The following is a 20,019-nucleotide window of genomic DNA, read 5'->3' on the forward strand; positions in this document are numbered from 1 at the left end:
AAAGTGCTGTAAAATAAACAGCGGGCCACTGAATTTCAACGAGCTGAGATGGAGCGGGCGAGAAGGAAAACAAGCAGACGCCAGCGAGAAAACGGGCAACTGGTAGAATGCAGGGCTCTGCTATTTGTTGTTACAGATGGCCACGCTCTGTGCAGGCCTTGGTTGATTTTAATTGTGGGAGAGCAGAGTGCAAAAAGAATAAAAGAATCAATTGTAAAGTAGAGTGAGAGATCTGAGCTGAAGACAGTGGAGAGTTTATTGGTTTTGTGTTAGTCACAGGAGCTCTACATGCAGTATGGTTTGGCCCTGAGAAGGCTTTGTGTTGACTTGTGGTGGAAGGTCAGTGCTGTGTTACTATTACTGAAGATGGAAAGCAGCCCCTCCCTTTATTGTGAGGAACAATCACAAAACAATGGGTGTAATAAACAGTCTGAAATCAATATTTTTATATAAACAATTGATCACGTCTTTGTGTAATGTGAGAGGGCTCATTGATATTGAACCCACAGAAAATTATTGCCAGACTTCCTGTCAAATCTATGGAGAATTTTAGTGTCTTTCAGCTCATTGTTGTTATTTTCTTTATTTTCATTATGCTGTGGGACAGCGGTTCCTTGGAAACTGTTTGCTAGATTACATCCTGTCTGAGCTTCTGACCGTCTGTCAAAGCGACATGTTTTCAGATCTCAGCAGTTACTTGAAAGCTAACAGGAATGATGTTGGGCACAACCCCAAAAATAAAATCCAATTCTAACAAGTCTTTCAGAGGCTCTTGAGGCCTGTGAAAAGTAACAGACATATGTAACTGATGAAGTTGCTTTGTCAAAAAGTTATAAAGTGCCGGTAGAGGTCATGCAGTTCTCGCTTGTGTTTGTCCCAAAGCTGCATCATATTAACAAACTGTTACTTATTCGTCTCCCTGCTGTTTGAACCTCAGCGTTGTTTTATGATCGGCACACATCAAGGCATCAGTGTTGAAAGCAGGGCGCTTCAGGTTTACAGTAAAGAAAGTGATGATCCGCACCATCCTTGGACCATTATTAGATGTGGCTGAACCTCATCCTTTACTCAGGACTACAGTTTAAACACCATATTCTGCGGACCTACTAACACACAAAACCATCTATTTGTGGCCGTCCCTGCTGTGTAATCTGTAATCAAAGATTTGGGCTGCGGAAGCCATAAATACACACAAACACATGTGCACATTCATGCACATGTGTATTAATCTGGTGTTGTACAAGTGTAGTGGATGTTAGTGTGCATTGCATGTGCATTCACGCATCTACATCTGTATTTATGCATGTGTTTTTGCAAGAGGGACAGGGAGGGAGGGGAGGTAACAGGCAAACAGCTGGCCACAGCTTCACACCCACCGCTGACTCGCGCTTCATCCGCCACCACATCTCAGCAGAAACAGCTGGAGTTGTCACCGCTCGGATACAACGCCTTCAGCATACAGCCACCTGGAGGGGAGCGAGAAGAGGGGAGGGAAAGAGCCAAGTTGAGTGAGTCAGATCAAATTCATGTCAAAAGCATTTTTATGCAAAAACACGTTTGGTGTGGTGCTTTCCAGAGAAACAAAGAGATGAAGAAATCAAATATAAACAAGCAGTAAAACAAGGGTGATAATTGAGGATATGGGAGGATGAGGGGGAAAAACTTAGCAAAAAAAAAAAAGGACAGCAATGGGCTGGGTAGAAAAAGGAAAAAGAAAAGATGAGGTAAGGATGATTCTCTATGTAGGTACGAGATCATATTGAGAAGGAACGAGGCTTCCAAGTTCAAGCTCCTTTCCTCTTAGCTCTGTGGTTGCAATTTCCCCTTCTTTACTGTAACCCAAGCCCAGGCAGCTCGTATGAAAACACTTTATCTTAGAGCTTGAAGCGTGCTTTGACGTCAAAAGGGTTTTCCCATGAGGCCACGGGGACCCTTCTCAAAAGCGCCTGCCCACGTCAACAGAGGTGAGAGCGCCAAATCTCTCTCGTCCAATTGCCAAATTACTCTCATGCTCAGGACTTCCCCTTCGTGTATTGTGTTCCTCTGGGATGAAGATTTTATGGCAAGACTCGGGTTCTCTGATGTAGGCCTGTGTAGTGGTGATTTCCAAATCAAACATTGACCTTATTGTGGTAGAGATCAGCTGTGAGGTCTGTGTTTTGTTACGTGCAGCAAATCTTGAATTTTTCTGCTGCAGTTCAGAAAGTGATTATTACTTTTTATTAGGTGGTAAGTACTCTTTGCTTTCTGTGGTGTTGTTTGCACAGTTTTTACCAGAATTCATTAGTAAGACAGTGTCCAGTGCAGTGCCAGTAAGTGGCGTTCATTTCTTCGTATATTTAGCGAGGATATTTCCTTCTAAAATTAAATCTTCAATACAACACAGTTCAAGATGACAATTGAGCTCCCCCTGAAAATTTTCCTTGGTATCTATTTCATTTTCAATAAAACGTTTGCCTAAAAAGTGAATCGAACAAAATGAATTTATATTGAAAAATACAATCAATTCAAATTAAACTTCATGTTGACCCCATGTTTTGATTGGTCATTAGGTTTCCCATTAGCTCTTCCAGCCTCAGTTTTCTAAGCACGGCAACTGCATGAGGAAAATCACTATTAATATGTTTATCCATAAAAAAGACAGAAGAAAAATGAGACTTTTACATGAACAGACTGTGATTTTTGCTTGGGTCATTGTGTTTGTAAGCAGTCCAGATAAAAAAACCAAGCTGCTCTTAAGACTGCACACATTTTTTAAGTAATTTCTCAGGTTTGCATGCAAAGTTGGGTGTTTTTCTTCCTTCAAGAGCCTCATTTTTCACAACTAACTTTGAACTCAATGGACCCAATGGACTCTGACGCACAGAGGTCAAGTGAACACAGTGTCAGGCTGCCAGAAATTCCCTCCACACACAGACAAGAAACAGGCCGGGACTACATCTGAGGGCTAAGATGAAACACTTCAGGTTCAAGACCAGTAACTCACTTGTCCATAATCTTGTGTTCTGGAACAGCGAAGCGGCAAAGGCCCGTAAAGGTCACGTTGTGCAGGTAACACCTGTTGAAAAGTGGGCAATCTCTCTGCAGAAAGTAACAACATCAGCAAAACAACAACAACAACTGAAACCTGGCCGACCCAGCCCTCTCATCTCTGGTTCATTCGGCCTTCTTGAAAAGCGTGTTGGTCCATGCTAGCGAAGGCGGGAGGACCAGCTCTGCTCTGTAATCATCCCTTTTCCCTCCTAACTGACAGCTGTGTAACCAGGTGAGTCGCACAGCTTTCATCCTAATGACAACCCCTGGCTGACTGCTGTCAACGGGGCTAAAGGGGCTTAAGGCCAACTGCAGGGAGGATTAGGAACAGGACTGGGAACAGCAATAGGTTTTCCATGCCGCTCTTCGCTTTGTTACATAACGAAATCTGCCCTTTTGGAAAGCAGGCGGGCGCTGGTGGGATAATTCACTGCTGCTGCCGCCGGCCGGCTGTTTCGTACAGAGAAAGAGGTAATATCGTCAGTGACGTTGAGGTGTTTTCACCAGATGGACATCGAACCAGGTGCACATTATGAAAACACAACAGTGAGGTGACTGACATTGAAAAGCACACGCACTTGAATGTCAATAAACAACTAAATCCAGCCACATGTCCCCTGATCAGTGCCTGACACGTCCACACTACCACAATACTCTTTCACATATGGATCCCTTACAGGGAGGAAGTGCATATGCATGTGTGTGCGTGTGTTGTTTTTTTCTTTTTTTGTGGGGATCAACTGTAAAAATGTTCACCCCACTCTGACAGAACCTACAGGTGTCGTGCAACACAGGAAATTTCTTGCAGCCAATAAAGTTATGAATTTCCTCCGGGAGACTAAATGTTCCCCACTAGACTTGGGCAGCGTACCACACAAAGGACAGACAAACACCATAATCATTCTCAGTGGAGTGATCATTTGAAATGAGATCCTTACAGGTGTTATGCAAGTGCAGTGATATGTACATTTGCTCTGCAGACTGATGCTCTTTTAATGAGCGTTTGAGTCTCAGTGAAAGAAATGAACTTCTTTTTTAATTGAGTCATCGCACTTGATGTGAGAAATGTGATCATTTCTCTAGCAAAATATCTGCTGAAATGGAGAGTACATCTCCAGTATGATCATTTTTTGGTGCGATTTGTAGATCACCTCGGTGAGATAAACCAGAGATAAGACTGAGCTCATCTAAAGCAACATAAAAAACTCATGTCAGGAGAGGATTTGGGATTTTTTTCATCCTTTGTTCACCTGTGTTTACAGACATGTTTAGTATCTTGGTCATTTATTGCTGATGTTGGAATGCTGCTTCAAAGCTGCATCTATTGTTTAAACATACAACAGTAGTGGACATAAAATAAAGCTTCAGTGATATGAAATTCAATTAAACTCTATGAGTTTTCATTAAAATGAACGATGATTAAAATGAGCACAACATGTCATAAACATGATTAACTTCACAGAAAAATCATCAGTTCAGTTATCAATAGTAATATGTATCAATCATGTTACTGTTTACTAATCAACACTTGAAATTTGACTGCTGATTTTTTCTTGCATTGACCCTGTGTTACAGATTCTTTTAGGGTTTGCAGTGCACATATTTTGACATTGACATTGTCCATGTGTCAGCTTAGGCCCCCTCCTCCACACAGACACACACACTTCCCTCTTCTTCTCTGTCCATTTCTCGGAAGAGGCACTGGGGGACTCTGGACAGAGCATAGGCCTCCCTCTCCCTCTCTCTCTCTCCCCCCCCACACACACACACACACACACACACACACACACACACACCACCCACTTTCTTTCTCTCTCGGTGCATTTAAAGCTATTTGAATTGCCTTGCTGACCATAAAACTAACATTTTAGACTAATTCTGATGTAAGAAATCTTTTAAATTTTTCTGACCGACCCTTTCATTCTGTCTGTCACAGCAGAGACACATGAAGAATTGAAAACACCATCATCATTTTGTTCAGAGTCTTGTATCAATTTCTGGTGTTCAGTTCATTCAAGGAGTTTCCTACATTCCCCAGAATGCCTTTCACCAACCCTGAGAGGACAAGTCTGGACTTGCTTTCCTCCCACTGTTCAGACAGTTGATCAGAAACAGATCTATGCTACCCAGCCAGATAGGTGGTAAACACACTGCGGTGGTGTCATTGGTGAATGTCAGAGCAAACCAAGTGTGGAGAGACATGGTCCCTGAAGAGGTTACAAGGCAAATGGGAAGGGGTCACGTGTTTAGTAATGGAGGACTCATACAACTGCCACACTGCATCTCTGCAGAGAAAATGTGTCTGGTTCAGTGTAACTGCTCAATATTTATGAAATTCAAGAATGTTATTTGTGTCACATTGGAGGTTGAACAGGCTGCAGCACCTTCCAGCCACTTTAACTGAGGCCTGCTGCCGTTCGATAGGAAGGTGCAGGAAAACAGCAGCCGTCCACCTGATGATGGATCCAGTGGAAACACATCAAAAGTCTGGCAGAGGAAGAGGCCATTTTGGTGTTTTTCTATGAAATCAAAAACAGGAAAATATGTCCAAGCGGTTCAATGTTCCAAGACTAAAAGCTTCATATTAATGGTGTCGGTATTAGCCAAACACTCACTCTCTGAAATCTGTGTTTAGTTTAATTGAGGATTTTCAAACTTCATGGATATTTTCAAATATGTGCACTGTAATCTAGATGTTAGTTGCTTAACTCTGGCATTTTGGCATAAACAGCAGGGTCCTGCTCTCCAAGGAACCGTCTGCTGCAAGAGCAAAAGCTTAGTGTCAGAGACTGTAATGTGAGAGTGGCTACAGATCCAGACACCTCCAGGAACAAGGGATGAATCCATACTGCCCCCTACAGACAGAGAGGAGAACCTTTGGACAGGGAATAAATGCTCAGTGGAGCATTTTGGGGATGTTTTATTATTTATAAGTAGGCTTTTTATCCAGATTCACATATGAAGACATAAAATATCTCTTGGACATCCTTCAGTCCATGCAGTGATAAATGTTGTATCCATCTGAGCTATTTTAGTTTCCTTCTTTTAACCAGCTTACATTAAGCAAACACATTCTTTCAGGCCTGCAGGCGTAACTTTTATTAAGATTCTTACACTTGAGAAAACCCATCAAAGCACCAAGGAGCCCATTCTGATGACACCTTACCACTGCACTCATGTTTTACAAGGTAAGTTGTGTCTGGAGGCTCGGCAGCTTTTCAGTGACTTCGAATGTAGTTTGTCATTGCAGATCCAGTTTTATTATGAACCTATTTCAACTTGACTACCCTCACAAAACAGCCCTGCTGGATGCAGGTTCACTCTGTTACATATTGTGTTACTCTTGACCTCAACTGTGAGAGCAGTTTAGACGTTTGATGCAGCCACTGTTCAAGGGCATAATTCTGTCCTCACATAATTACATCTGTGTGAAGGATGTGGCGGTCTCCAGTTTGAAGGCCACGACAAAGCAACCGCCAGACTAGGGTTTTATGATGCTTAGACTTGCTAATTAACTGACTTACAGTTGCCTGCTCAGCATCACACCACTCAGCTACATGTGGATATCAGCTCAGTGGTGAGTCAAGCCTGTTGTGAGCCCACACAGCCCAGTTTTTAACACAATTTTCCTTGACATCAAATCATTCCCTCTGGAAAAAAGGTGATTTAGAAATACCAATGTTAGTTGTTGTTAATCCCATAATAGTTTGACTGAATCTAATCCCCATATTCAGGGTGTAAACCTGTAGCATTTAATATTATTTGATATCATTTGTTTTCTGTTGCCTGGCAACTATTTTGCTTGAGTAAATAAAATAAGACTTCAGGTTTTACAGGTTCAGGGTAAGCAAGACATTCACTGAGTGCAATGTGATGGCAGTGGATTAATGTAAGTTAAATTTGTGAATTAAAGAAATATTTTGACATTTTGACAAAGAGGTTTTTTGTTTTCCTTCTGAGATTTGGATGAGATACTACTCTTATATCTTTTCATATTTATCTATAATAAGCAGGCAGTTAGTTTATTATAACATGTAAAACCACAATGATGTTTTACAGTTTGTTTATTGTACATATTAAACACACGAAACATATTGTGGTAATTGTGTTGGTGTGGGTTTTGTTAACATTTGACAGATGCAGGCTAGTTCTTTCCCATTGTTTCCAGTCTTTATGCTAAGCTAAGCTAACCAGCTGTTAGCTCCAGGCATGAGAGTGGTTTCAAACTCCTCATCTACTCTACTATTGGCAAAAAACGCACATTGTTGAACTGCTCCTTTAAATGGACATGTCTGCAGAAAGAGGTCACCTGTGGTCAATACACACATCAGTTCATTTTAGATGCAGCAAATGCAACACAGCAGTAACTGCTTCCATCAAAGTAACTGCAGCATTTTACCAAACTGCAGCGAGACACTGTTTACCAGTTAGCACTACCACAATAACCACTATTAACTACCATGAAAGCTCAAAACATGTTTTATACCCCTCATAAATGGTCATACTCGGCTGCCACACCACACTTGGTTCCGTGCAAAAGTCTAAATTGTTTCATTCACCATTTGACGTCGACAGGCAGTATAAAACATAGATGAATAAAATCGTTTATAGCTGGCCATTAGCTGTAAATGTGCTGGCTGTCACAATGCTGTAATAAAGGATGTTTCGTTTTATTGCAAATTAATGGTGGACTCAATTGTTCAAGCAGCTTGTTGCCACTTTAGGCCACTTTCATATTGCACAAATGAATAGTTGTTTAAAGGTTGCTTCTGATGAGAGGACGTGAAGTGAGTGGTGGCAACACACTCATCACTCAGTAGTCACATGGAAGGGAAAATTAGACTTCATGATCATTTTCCTGGATTCTCAGAAATTTAAATAATGTAGACAGTTTTTTCGGAGGGTTGGGAGATTTTCCAAAACCACTTGGATAAAATGGGCCAAAATCTTTATTTGAAAACGGAGTTACAGTGACAGAAGAGCTTTCTGTTTCTAATCTGTCACTCTCATCTGTCATCAAATCTATAGAGGGTAAGAATTGGATCCTTCTGCTTCACTTGAACGCCAGACCGGTTTTTATCACCATCTCACGTTTGTATTTGTTAGCCTTTCTTAACGAGTCTATCTATCCCTCCAAATCTCTCATTCCATTTTTCTCTCCCTCCCTGCTCTTCTACAACTCTCCCATGGGGTGAGTGAGTAGGATGTGACTGTTAGAGTCATAACAAGCCGGTGGAAACGAGTCAGACATGGGAGCCAGCAGAGGAGCCCTGCCGCTTCGCCCACCTTCTGATGACTTTACAATGTGACAAAACCACTCATCCTTGTTTTACTGAAGGGGACATGGAGTGCCAGCATGCTGAGGAGCCCACAACAAGAAAAAGATCAAAAATAACGATAGCAATTTGGCAGGAGGCTGGAAGAGAGAATTGAGTTGTGGAGCTTGTTTATACATCTGAAATTGTGTGTGGCTGTTGTGTGCATTCATAGATCTGTTGCTCCCACACACTGAGGAGCACCAAAAGGTTCAGGAGGCCTAAGAGAACGTCAAGCTTCCTTCCTCTGGGAAAATTCACCATCCCACTGACTTACTGACGAGCTCAGCAGGCATCAGGAGCCTCCATACCTCCTATCTATCTCATTTTCCATCTATACTGCATGTATGGATCTGTTGGTTAGCTTGCTGGAGCTATCTGGCTGTCTATTTGAGTTTATTAGTTTGCTGATTATCACTAAGTGCAGCTGAGGCACAGGGGAATGTCATAGGTCACATGGATTTTGTCACAAGCAAAAATATTGCAATTCAGCCTGTGGATGAGGAGTTCAAGGCAGGGGATAAACAAAGTTATAAGGGTACATCATCTGGGGGAACTAATGCCTAAACTTAATCTTTTGCTAACCCATCTTGTAGACGTGGAGATAGCTGAAAACTTTTACCTTCTGGTGTCACTAGTTGAAAAGGCAAGGGCTCACCAGAGTCACTGTGATTCATCGTGGATTGTCAGCACTGAATATCATAGCAATCCACTTCATTATTCATGGAGAAATTTCACTTTGGTTCAAAGTCCCAGACTGACCAAGAATTCTTTTGGAGGGCAAAAAAGTATTACCTAATTTTCCAAAACCCTTTACACATTTTTTCCAAAAAATGCAAATATTCCACATACACCAGTAAGCTGAAGCATTTCTTTTGCTACTTATGACATGCAGACCGAAGATAGATTTTTTTCTTGTTATGAAAGATTTGTCTGCCCACTCATGCCACGTGTGGGCAGACAAAAGGAGAGCTCAACAAAAAGGGATGTTTATGTCTGCCACAACTTTTATCCTTTATTTGCTAAGCTTTTGTCAGAGCATAAGCACACTGGGGTGTGTGGCAGCAAAATGCAGATGCTGCTTCTACACTGCCGGAAATTAAACAAGAAGAAGAAACAAGCCCTACATTAGGCTTTCCATCTCAGCCAAACATAATAATAAAAATTTTTGCAATCCTTTTTAAAATACTTCTGAAAAATCCTGGCATTTGCACTCTCAACGCACATATTGAAAATGGCCATAAGCACAGCATGGTGGAAATAATCTTTGAGTACTTTTAATGCTATCAAACTCTTAAATAAACACACTGAATTGCATACACGGTGCAACAGGAGCTTCTCCGATGAGAGTCTGCTCACACTCGGCCCACTGCAGGGGTTCTGCTGTGGTCAAGCCAACAGCAGGAATGCAGACTGGTATCCCAAGGGCACTGGGTTAAGAATCTCTCTGTCTGCCTTCCTTTTTTTTCTTCTCCCCCCAAAACAGTGCAGGGCCTTGGAATGGTGCTAAAACAACAGGACTCTCTTAAATTAGCCCAGTGCAAAAGTCCAATTCAGCGTTTCCTTCACGGTTCAGCAAGAGCTCTCCTGTGCTCCCCCCAAAAAACCTGTGCTGGGGTCTTCTATAGGCCACGGCTATGTGAATCCCATCCAACCAGCCAGGTGATGGAGATGGAGGCCTGGCGTAGCTTTACTTGGATGGCAGCTGGCCAGTTGACCCACTTTTCATCTGACCAGTAGTTTAGCTCTTGTTCTCCATCTACACATGTGCAGCAATCAATCCATCTTCCATGATGCAACAGCTAGTAAACCCAGTGTTAACTTGTAGGTGTGTGTAGATGTCTGTCACTAATTTAGATTTAGTGTTGAATGAAATAATACATCTGAGCCAGTTCAGCGGCTTTCCCTCCACCGTCAAACTTAACAGATGGTAGGATGTCTGTTGTTTTGGTTGTATATCCAGACTTTATGAACTCAGTGCCCGGTCCTTGGAGCAATACTAAGCATATTGTCAACTCATCAAAGACAGAGCAAACCGCTGAAGTAGGCGATCATATCCAGATCTGTGATTCTCTGCTCTCATGAGTCTCCTGCAGTTTGTGCCATTCTGATGTAGATTGATTTATCTGTGTACCGTGACTGGGCTAAAATGGGACACTGATGTGGCTGATTTCTTTTACATCAAGACTCAGTCCAAGAGTGTGTCTGTGCACACTTTCCTCTTGTGGGTCTTTCTCTGTCTCTTACACAGTCGGATAGAGACTTGGACTGCTCCAGTCCACTTTCCCAAGCCAAAGTGCCTTTGTGGCCTCTGCATTATAGTCAGTCACCCACAGGCTTCTGACCTACTGACCAGGAGTCACTCAGACTCTCTGCTATCCACACTAATGACAGAATGAGGTTATGACCTTGACATACAGAGTCAAGGAGGGCAGATGTAGGGATCCACCTCCCTGCAAGAGTGCAACCAGTAACCCAAACCTTTCCCAGAGTTCCTCCAAGACTCTTGATTCCTTTCTTTCCTCTTCCATCTCTCTCCCTATCACTCCATCTCCAGCCCGGATACCTCTCCCCAGCGTCTCTATGTTGAAACAGATACATCTAAACACACAGAATGGTGTTATTTTTCAAGTTCGACTTGCGATCCCGGATGTGCATGAGATGTTAATGCAAGGGCTCTGTGAATCAATCTCCACAGCCTGACCTTGTCCTCCGCTCTGACAGAGAACTCTCATATTGCCAAGGCTCATTACAGGCTAAAGTAGAAGCACCAGATCAAGGGAGCTCCGCAGCAGGTTAATTTCCTCAACTAACCAAATCTCCTACATCAAATGGATCATCTTTCACTCCACCTAAGCTCTGGAGCTCTGAAGTCTGTGACTGAAACTCGGAGAACCTCCAACTTTCACTTTGAAGTTGTCAGAATCAAAGTAAATGTCATTTGAGCAACAATACCTTAAAAAAAGCATTTATAAGGAAGATAAGCTTATCAAATGGACGAATGCAATTTCCTCATGAAAGATAGACTCCACTATAATCTTGAAAGGCCTCAAATTCTGAATGACCCCCCTTTGCCTTTTTAAGTTGCAGTATTTCTCAGTGTGGCAGATTTTGCTGAGTCACAGTACAGGACCCGTATTTCCTGCGAGCAGTTTAAGCCATTGTGATGGACTTCCTGACCTCCCCTCACAGATTTATGGCGACTCCATAAAGTTTTAATTCCCGGTTTTTGACGCATGTCCATAACCTCCACTGTGACACAACTGGTCACAGTAATGCTGGGAATAATTGAGGTCAGCTCCACCTCCACCTGACATCACACATCTGTAAAGCTTTTACAGCCCTCACCATCCCGTCTGGGTGTCCCAGGGCAACAACCGTCCTGCATCACCAGCAGGAGCAGGGATTAGTCATTCATATGGGAGACATGGGAGGAAGTCAGGGTGTGTTTAAAGGAAGCGTAAGACGCCACTTCCTCTGGCAGTGAATCAAAGTAACGTGCAGTTCCCACACATCATACTCACAGTCTCATATAATCAAGATATCCTTCCTGATTGTCCACAACTGACGAATGATAAAACTAATTCACTAGTACAATAGGAAAAAACAGAAATGAACAGTATAAAAATAGAATCAAAATGAATAGGACAGATCTGAAGAAGTCAGGACGGAAGAGTTAAAGCAAGCTAAACTGAACTGAATGGGGCATTCAGAAATTCCCACTGTGGGTGTTGAAAGACTCTCTGATTTGCAGTTTAGCTCTAAGTTCACAGAAGCAGCAGCAGCAGCAGCAGCAGCAGGGAGAAACTCAGAGTCTCCAAAAAGAGGTCAACCTTCTGTTTGGATAAAAGCTCCCTCCAGCTGATCAATGCTCTTGGACTAGGTGGCAGAAGTCTGTAGATCAAAAGGCTGCTCCAAAAAGTCTCAAATGTGTAACATCTGAGATGTTCCTCTTTCTTTTGAAACCATAAAACTTTCAGACTTTATCAAAAGTTAAAGCTTGGCAGGTCTTTTTAGGAGCTTGAAACTTTTTACACATTTATTTTGCACATTTATAAATGTTTTTGAGAAATTCTGAACTAAAGCCCAGGCATGTTTGTAGTGCCTATGATTTGCATAAAAATTACATTTTACTTGGTAAGTGGACAGGTATTTCATTTTGTCACCTTCAGAGTTATACAGAATATTCATTGTACTGGTCCATAAGTGTGACTCACACAAGAGTTTAGAGAACCATTACTTGTTCCCAGTTTCCCATTCACTGCCTGAGGCATGCTGCAAGTGCCTTGAACCACAACTTTTATAACACTTCTGCTACTGGTTGGCCTGTGTGCAAGTCAAGAGTCAAAGAAAGAATCCTTGGCTGCAAACATTCAAATTAATAAGTATTGGGATATTTTGAAATCTTCCAAAAGTAACTGTTGACCCTCTGACATCTTATGAAGTTTTTTTCCTGCATTTATTTCATTAAGCGGTGATTTTCCACTCGACTTAAATAAGATGAGGATTTGGTGGTTTTCTGTCCTGCCAATTAATGGAAAATGAAATACATTAATCCCAAAATGCTGCTGGCATGGAGGCAGTATAAGACATTTTATAATAACCCATAAACACACCTACAAGACACCAACATGATGCCAGCTTACTAAGGTTATCCATAAGCCATGTTCTGTACTCTGTGTGGCACTGAAAATGAACAACACCCTGCTACATAATCTAGATACAGGAACCAGGCTTACAGAGGGAGATAGGCAGAAATAGCTTCCATGTGTGGCTTATCTGCACTACAACCCAACAATGGAGCCATGAAAAGTGCTCTAGATTGAGATCTTTGTTGACAATAGCAACAACGCAGTAGGTAACTGTGCTAATGACACTGGCCTAGGTTTCAACCCCAGTGATCTGGCACATAACCAATGAGTTAATGCTTCAAGGGGGTTAGTCAACAATCACTCTGCAAGCAGCACCTAAAGATAACCTCACCAGTAAACATTTGGTTTCTCTAACTGTACCACTGCTGTGCCACTGGCTGCTGAACAGCCAAAGAGCTGACAGTCCTCCACCTCACTGGCATGTACCTCTTGGCAACTCATGCTGAGCAGACCCTATGCCAGCCCCTAGCTCTTAACATCGGCCTACTGGAACCGTGTGCCGAGTCCAGTAAGTGATGTCAGAGAAAGTGGCACCACCGGGAAAGAAAGGCCCTGTAACAACCGGGAAACTGACAAAGAGGCACCTGTTGCTCACCGTCACTCTACTGACTAATGCATTAATCACTTGTCAACATACCAAGTCCAATCATATTAATGGGGTGAGATAACGAGTGACGGTATTATAGAGCTCAGTCAGCAGTTTTGAGTTTTTTCTGCTCTGGCAGAGCTCTTTATATTCAGCAAATTCATACTGAACCGCCAGGGAGTGAGAGGGAGGAAATCATCCACGCACAGATCAAGTTCAGATTCACTCAAGAAGTCTTCTCAAGAAGTACAAATACAAAACAGGGGATTTAATACAGCTGTAATTATCCTTGATGTAGCCCAGGAGTCCATCAACGGGGGAATGATGATGATGATATAGGATACAGAGGACTTGTGCACCAGCACACACACGTTTCACGATAATAAGCTATACTACACACACCGGAAAGGCCCCCCCCCCCGCCCATCAGAAACATCCTTTTCTTGACAGACTAACAGTTCAAGGATCTCGGGTCTGATCCACTTCGATGACAAGGAGGAGGAAGACGGGGGAAGAAAGAGAAAGAAGAGAGGGATGGAGACAGAAACAAAGAGAAGAGAGAGAGGGAGGTTGCTTCCCCTCGTCAGTTAAAGGCGATGAGAGGAACAGCTGTTGGGAGCTTCCTTTTTGGCTCCTTAAATCCACACACCCCACACACACACACATCTTTATTCAATTGCTAAGTCATAGGGCCTGAGTTCTCCTGGGTGGGGTGATGATGGAGGGTAATTACAGTGACACCTTGCTGACACCCTGCAGCTCACCTAGCAATCTGGATCTCCTCTCGTCTTCCTGCCTTGTTGTCCAGCCCTGTACTCCAGCATGGTTACCACAGGGGTGCCCCACCGTCAAATGGCTTCCTGACCCGTTTGTCGGTAGCTGAGGGTGGGGGCACTGCAAGGGGAGGATGCTCTGGGTGTGTGGACAGTGGAGGCCTGGGGAGAGAGAGAGGGAAGGGTGGTTGTATTTTGGCACGGGATACCGAGGCCCGTTCTCTTTTTTCCCCTCCGTCCTGCGGTTTTATGGCCTACTTACCGGTAGCAGACTTTCATCTGGCTATGTGAGGGGATCTCTGGCAGATCTGTTGCAGAGATTTTGACAGGGGCTCCAGAAGGAAAGGGATCTCCAACAGGGCTTCTGGGTTGGACCGGATGGCCAAGGGGGTTGGCTAGTTTTGGGGTGATTTAACACCCCTGGGTGGCCTATTAAGGTGTGAGTGTTAGTCAGGCCTGGTTATGCACAAAATACTCTGCCCCAGATTGTTTGAGGACCAACATGACCTCAGAATATTTAAAAAAAAAACTAGCAAACAAGATGAATTTATGACAGAAAAAAACAAATTTTGTCTCTTGTCAAAGCTACACTGATTGATATTTTTATATCAAACAAATAGATTGACACCATTGTTTTGACATGAGTTAAATGAAAAAAATTCTACCACTCTCAGGTCTGTGTGCTGAAGCCAGGACATGCTTAGCTTAGCTTAAACAGCGGAAGCAGGAGAAAACAGCCAGCCTGCATCTGTTAAAATAATGATTAAAATCCATCTATCATGCCTCTAAAGCTCACTAATTAAAACTTATATCTTGTTTGCTTAATTCATACCTTTAAAGAGAGCCAGACTAGTGGTTTCCCCCTGCTTTGAGTCCTTTAGCTATGCTAACCATGTCTTTAAGCAGGAAAGCAGAAAAACACCACGTTTTAGCAGCATTTGGATAATTGTTTTGGCTTTACCACCCGCAACTTTACTGATTTGGTTCACTCAGCTGTTCACTGTGTGGTACCGGAGCAGACCCAAATGGCAGAGAGGAAAAGTTAGCAACCAGCTAGAGGACATAGTGAGACATATTTCCCTTCAAGAGCAAAACACAGCTAGAAAGAGAGGGAATGTTGGACTTACCTTCATGAAGTGGCCAGAAACACGACTCCAAATCAGTGCTTAGGTTGCTCTGTGTCTGCTGGTTGTGTACATAAGCAATGTTTTGCTAACACGTCAGCTAAGACTACTTTATAAGGTGCATTGGATGTTGTTTTAAACTTGTTCTGTTGCCACCAATTGGCCAGAGAGTGAATTAATACTAATATTAACTGCCAACCTCCCTGCATTCATCCTGTCGTCGTGTACTGTATCAAATACAAGGACCAACACCCAACCTAGTAAAGTGCAAGTAAGTTGTACAGCACACCTGAAACAAATTAAGCAATTAGCTGAGCTGGGAGGAGCTTATTAACAAGTCACCGTGCAAACTGAAAGCATGCACGAGGTGAAGGCACCACACACGCAGAGCAGCAGCACGCACACATCATTTCTTGCACGTTTGCCTCATTGCATAGATCAACTTGATATTATCCCTACGGAGAAGTGCATGATCTATTCTGTGGAAGTGTTTCATGAGTTGTAACTACAACTGCAGGGAAATGTGCACTCTGCAAGCGAGACCTGCTCCTCACACACGGGACGTGTTGTGAGCCATGTTGATTAGATGTGACGTGGAATATTCAAATACGTTTAAGTGATCTGTTACTTTGATTCTCAAAAATTGCAACTATCATGGACTGGTTCTTATAACCCAGCTGCAAAAGTGGCTTCTATTGTAGTTAGCAGGAGTTTTAGTCATTCAGTGGAGGATGGGTTTTATTACTGTGCATGGCCACCCAGGCTCCAAACTGCAAGCTCATGGTGTTTATACTACATATATTGCACTATAATATGGCCTATATGTTGAATTTCTTCCGAGGGCTATCCTAACACATACTTATGGATGTAGAGGTTTGGGAGGAAGTGGAAACAAAATCATGCGTTGTTTTCGGAGGGTTGATTCTTGTGTTTTAGTTCTTGTTCGTTTTCAAATGAATTGACAACATTTTGAAGTTACAGAAAGTAAGAAAAGAGATGAGATATAAGTGGGATGCTGGTCAAAAGTCGACTGAGAGGATAAGCCTTGTGTTTCTAATTTTGTAGAGTGAATGTGTAAAAGCTCAAACCTGGGAGGTTGTGTGGGAAAACCTCCCGCCCCTCTTTGTAGACCCAGAGCCTGAGGCGAAAGTCAAGCGTGACACATTAAGTACTGTGATCTGGATCACCTGAGAGAGAATGTGTGTGTGTTTGGTGTATATGTGTATGTGCGTGTGTGTGTGAGTGTGGATGTGTGTGAGAGAGACAGAGAGAGAGGCATGAGCTGACATAGAGAGTGGGAAAGAAAGTGAAAGAAAGAGGGCAAAAGTCTGATCCATGCTCTGAACATCACGCTGGGACTGTTGTCAAAACATCACTGGGTCTCCATGTGTCTGAAAGCCTTTATGTGTGTGTGTGTGTGTGTGTGTGTGTGTGTGGGTGGAGGGAGTGCTGTAGGTGGCATATCTGTGCTTGTGGGTCAGTGTGTGGGTGGGCAAACCCCTCCCTGGCAACCACTCCCCATCCCTCCCCTCCTTTTTTTGTGTGTGTTTTCTCTTTGTCGTCTTTGTATCAGTAAAGTGAGCCAACTTCAAGAACAGTTCTGGTTTTTGACTTTGATTGGCCACGGCGTCTGGACTGAATAAGGCCACACTGTGTTGGTGCAATGATCCTCCACTACCTTTCTCTGCTGTAATCACAGAAGACATAAATCATAATATACAGCACGGTTTCAGGGAAAGGGATCCAAGAAAAGCCAGAAGAGGAGAGGAGTTCTCATATGCTGCATGTTGTCAAAACAAATATTGTTTTTACAGTGTATAAAGGAAGATGATCACTTGATGTGCTGCTTAATTGGTCCCTCTCTTTCTTGTGGAAATGCACATGCAAGCTCCTTGAATGGAGAGAAACTTTCCTTCCAATGGAGAGCCAGCAAATGTAGCCTACTACACAAGTGCCCATTAGCAATAATCACTATTAACACCTTCAGGAAAGAAAGAGTCGCCCTGTAGGGATTCAGAGGAACTGGAGAGAGAGTGTTCGGTTATCTAACAGCAGGGATACAGCTTGAAGTGCTGCAACCACTGCCAAAATGAGATATTTCACTGATGCCTATCAATAGCCCTTTAGTTAAATCATTTATGGATTTTTTCTTGATTGGTTTTTGTAAGCAAATTCACAGGGGTATAAGATTTCACAAAAAATATTAAAAAGATACTCGCAAGACACAGATTTAGTCATAATGTTGGATCCTACACTTCCCATAATGCAACCAACGGCATCTTTTCGTTAGACCTTCCCTACCTGGTAAATGTCTGTGTCTTTCAAATTCAGTGCCCCAGTTTTTAACAGACTTTTTGTTAAACTAAATAAATTACATTTGTCTTCAGGGCCAATCCAGGATAACCTTGATGACATCATCATGACTCTGATGACGTTGCCAGATCCTATAGCATAAAGTTTGGTATATGATATGTTTTTTATTTATGCTGTTCTTCTCTTTTTACTATACTAAAGCTCTTTATCCTTCTCTTTTATCTGGTTTTATTCTCCTGTGAAGCACTTTGTAACTTTGTTAAGAAAAGTGCTCTATAAATAAAGTTATTTTTGTCATTATTATTTATTTCACTCACAAGTTTTTCCTTCATTACTGCAGAGACTAGTGAAATAAAAGTTTTAAGAAAAGGCAAACTGAGTCACATGTTACCTGCACTGTGTCATTTATCACTGAAAAATGCATTTTGTTGTTTACTTTTCTTTTTGACAGGTGTTTGTTTGGGACCTTGCTTGCAGCCATTTGGTCTCTGATGAACCTCGCCACCAAGTGTTTCAGCATTTCCCCCGCTGGTATACAGTATGTAAACATTTAGACTTGATTGGGTAATTTTCCTGTCAAAGAGAGATTATGTGTCTGCTCCACAATTCCCTCCGGGCTCCTCAGAGAAGTGTGTCACCAAAAATGGATTCAAACAGAAATCAGATCACTTTTGTTTTTCTCAGCAGTGCAAATATTTTGGGAGTGGGGAGATTGAGTTACTTTCTTTTTTTTTTTTTTTTTTGGTACTCTTTCTTTTTTCTTTTTTTTTAACCGCCCATCGCTCCAAATTGTCGTATTGGAAAAAATCCTCCACGTGCAGTCTGAGCCAGGAAAGTTTTCCCCTGAGCTGCAGGCTCGGTCTGTTTTTATGGTGCGCTGAGAGGCTAATTGGCTTTGCAGACGGCCTTTCCCCACAGTGACCCGCGGTGCTAACGGCCTCAGAGCTCATCCAGCAGTGACAGCTTCACTTTAGCTGCCTGAATGGCCTGGGAAAATGAGCGGGGTCAAAATAACATAAAGCCTCGGATGTGTGCGCGCGGCCTGCTGTGTGATTGCATGTGTGCGTTTGAGTGGGCAGGCAGGTGAGGAGCCTCTACGATGAGTCACCAGGAGACACTTTAGATCAAGAAATCTGCCTCAGCAGCTTCTGGAAGTCATCGTCTCACATTTCGACCTGATGCACTCGCAAATAAAAGCCTGAGTGGGATGAGAGTGATGTTTTGTTAAATCCATACGTCTTTCACTTGTCATTTTTCCTTGTCTTTGGCTTTTTGCACTGATAGAAATGGATTAGCGTGTTTTGAGTCCCTGACAGATTTTAAGGCAAATCATTTCCAACCCTCCTACGTGCAACTGAATCACTCCTCAAGAGAGATTTTTACAGTCAGAGCAGGAGCTAGATTTTTATTTTATTTTATTTGTTTTAACATCAGACTCCCACATCCATGGCAATGTACTGACACGGTGGTATTCTACAATAATCCCATGTGGGAGGTGAACCTGGGCCAAACCATAATTATCAGCATTTCTTAGCACTGATGCATCAGGGTACTTAGATTACTCTCCCAATAGTAACTCATCACTTACATCATAAAACAACCAACTTCTCTGCCACCATATGAATTACTATGCTCCCAGTTCAAGTGTGATGGGGGGGTGGCACGTGAGCATGCCTGTGACTCCCAGCCCATGAAAACAGTGCAGTGGGAGCGAGTGGGAAACAAAGATGGCCTCTGCAAATAAGCTGTGACCTGAGGCTGCGGCGAGGTGGGAGTCCCATGAGGCGATATGGGATGTGGGCCAAACGAGGGCAGGGGGAGGGAATTTGAGACGGTTGATAGGTGTGTGTGTGTGTGTGTGTGTGTGTGTGTGTGTGTGTGTGTGTGTGTGTGTGTGTGTATCTGTCTGTAGACTACCAGGTTTACATGGAGAGCCAGCGCAGGAGAAGGAAAGAGAAAGTGTGTGTGTGTGTGTGTGTGTGTGTGTGTGTGTGTTAATCCTCAAAGACATCCTGTCTGCACTCAGGACGTCTTGTCTCTGGCTGCGATCGCGTAAAAGTAGGTCACGTTTTTATTGCGTTTAATTATGTTTTGTCAAAGCCAGAGGGTTTAGGTTACTGAGGGGGCTTTTGGGGAGGATGGTGAGGAGTCCCTGAGCACAGGGCTGCGAAGTGTGCATAAACAAAACACATGCATGGGTACGTTAGAACAGGCAGTAGCTCC

General features: G+C 42.9%; 1 long non-coding RNA gene across 3 annotated transcripts in view; it reads right to left on the reverse strand.

Annotated features, from left to right (window-relative positions):
* LOC139609896 (uncharacterized) overlaps positions 1 to 16,756 on the reverse strand; it is a 32,603-nt gene extending 15,847 nt beyond the window's left edge. Inside the window, exons 1-4 of one of the 3 annotated variants that reach the window (XR_011685399.1) lie at positions 15,487 to 16,756; positions 14,622 to 14,788; positions 14,351 to 14,521; positions 1,377 to 1,466 (exon numbers count right to left, since the gene is read on the reverse strand). This is a non-coding gene — a long non-coding RNA (uncharacterized lncRNA). Of the gene's footprint in view, positions 1 to 236; positions 1,467 to 14,350; positions 14,522 to 14,621; positions 14,789 to 15,486 lie in introns of those variants that run through there. The other 2 variants (XR_011685397.1, XR_011685396.1) reach the window with 2 other exon arrangements.
* Positions 16,757 to 20,019: the final 3,263 nt, after the last annotated feature.

The sequence above is a fragment of the Trachinotus anak genome, unplaced genomic scaffold (assembly GCF_046630095.1).
Source record: "Trachinotus anak isolate AG129_WGS33_773 ecotype Australia unplaced genomic scaffold, CSIRO_AGI_Tana_v1 ptg000026l, whole genome shotgun sequence".
NCBI lineage: Eukaryota > Metazoa > Chordata > Actinopteri > Carangiformes > Carangidae > Trachinotus > Trachinotus anak.